Source organism: Perca flavescens, chromosome 15 (genome assembly GCF_004354835.1).
Source record: "Perca flavescens isolate YP-PL-M2 chromosome 15, PFLA_1.0, whole genome shotgun sequence".
Lineage (NCBI taxonomy): Eukaryota > Metazoa > Chordata > Actinopteri > Perciformes > Percidae > Perca > Perca flavescens.
In genome coordinates this window covers 4880261-4882265 of record NC_041345.1, presented here as the reverse complement: position 1 = coordinate 4882265, position 2005 = coordinate 4880261, and positions in this window count along the sequence as shown.

The following is a 2005-nucleotide window of genomic DNA, read 5'->3' as shown; positions in this document are numbered from 1 at the left end:
AGCCCGACAGGCATTAAGATATTTATGTCCGAGCCGCTAATTTTCTTTTCTCATACCAATGACACGTACGTTTTTTTTTTGTGTGTGGAAAACCTGCTTTTATTAAGAAACTGTAGGAAGGCATTCGGAAAATGTTAACAGATGAGCGCATCCACGCGCACGTTAACACAGGCGCGCACCTACATAATAAGCTGTTTTAAATTTAAAATGTTCACTGCCCTATCGCGCTGATGTGACCGAGCCCGACCCGAACCTGAACATCATCTTCTAAATATCTGTCCGAAACCGGCCCGGCCCATCGGGTACCGTCGGGTCCCGTTGGGCTCGAGTCAGGTATCCATCCTCTAAAGCGCATGTATTTGCATTTCCAAACATGCGGTATACACTCTTTACTTTAAGTTGGTAAGAATTTGAATTTCTTCTGACTGTATGGAAACATACAGAGCTACTTTTGCTCATGTTTATTCAGCGAAAAAAGCATTCAGTGCTGTGAAAGTAAGGCTCATGTTGGTGCCACTCTGAAAAAACACAGCAGATACAAACACATCTTTGATCACAGAAAGGAAGATTCCGGCGCAAAATGAACCTAGGGGTTAATAACACATGCGTACTGAGTCAACCTTTCTCTGGGATAGGTTTTCATGCTAATAAAATGTGTATATAGCTTGAAAAAGCTAGCACAAACCGCTGATTAGCTTAACGCTAGGCATTCGGGGCACTGGAAGAGTACTTTTTTTTTATACCACTAACAAGGCTCAAAATAACACCACACTCCAACAGTAGCATAATATAAAGACATTACCTTCGGGTATACAGGCAATCGCCGTCTCGGGAAAACAGTCACGACCAGTCGAACCACGAACGCTGTGCAACCAGTAACATGACTGTTCGTCGTGACTGTTTTGCCAAGATGGCGATTGCCTGTATACTCCAAGGTAATGTCTTTATAAACTATCTTTTTAATAAACTGTCTGTACACTTACAAAGTTCTCAATGCTTTGGTTTACATGTAGAGACCCTCATTATGCTACCGTGGAAGTGTGGTGATATTTTGAGCTTTGTTAGTGGTGTAGAAATAGCGATTTTATTCTTCCAGTGCCCCGACTGCCTAGCGTTAAGCTAATCAGCGGTTCGTGCTAGCTTGTTTCAAGCCACATACACTTGATTAGCATGAAAACATATCCCAAAGAACGGTCGACTCGTTACACGTGTTATTAACCCCTAGGTTCATTTTGCGCCGGAATTGTCCTTTAACCATACATGCACCCTTTTGTGTAAAATGACCCATGTGACATTCACACACAGTGTTATTAAAATTGTTTTTGTTCTTTTCCCTTCTGTTTGTGTCCTGTTTGAGCAGGGAATATTAATATCAGGACTGTCAGTTCACTAAGAGAGGCTGTTCGAGGCCTTAACTGCTTATTAAAATACTCCCCGCAAATGAGTGCTCAAAGTCTCAATAAACATTGGTATGTTCAGTTCCGTACTCAAGCAAAGACATGTGTTTTTGGTGGTATGATTTGACTTTGTGTATGTTTATGTAGAGCAAATATGTGTGTTATTATGGTTCAAAACATTGTCACCCTAATAGTGTTGCTCAACAAAATGAACAAAGTGAAGCACTGTTTGTCTAGTTAAACCTGTGAACTTTTTTTTTGGGCATTTCAGCATTTAATGGAAAGGACAGCCAGATATGAAAGGGGGGAGAGAGAAGGGATAGACATGCAGGAAAATTGTCACAGGTCAGACTCGAACCCTGGACCTTCTGCGTCGAGACATACACCTCTATGCATGTGTGCCTGCTCTACCTACTGAGCTAACCCGGCCACAACCTGTGAACTATTTACTTGTAATATATGGAGGATTTTTACAATGTGGTATTGCTAATATAGTTCCTCAAACGCTTCAAGTAAATCCAATGTTGATTGTACTTTAAAGCCATCACCTTTTTGGTGCACTACTCTAATAGGTCACTAGATGGCGTGGGGCGCTCACGTGGACCTGG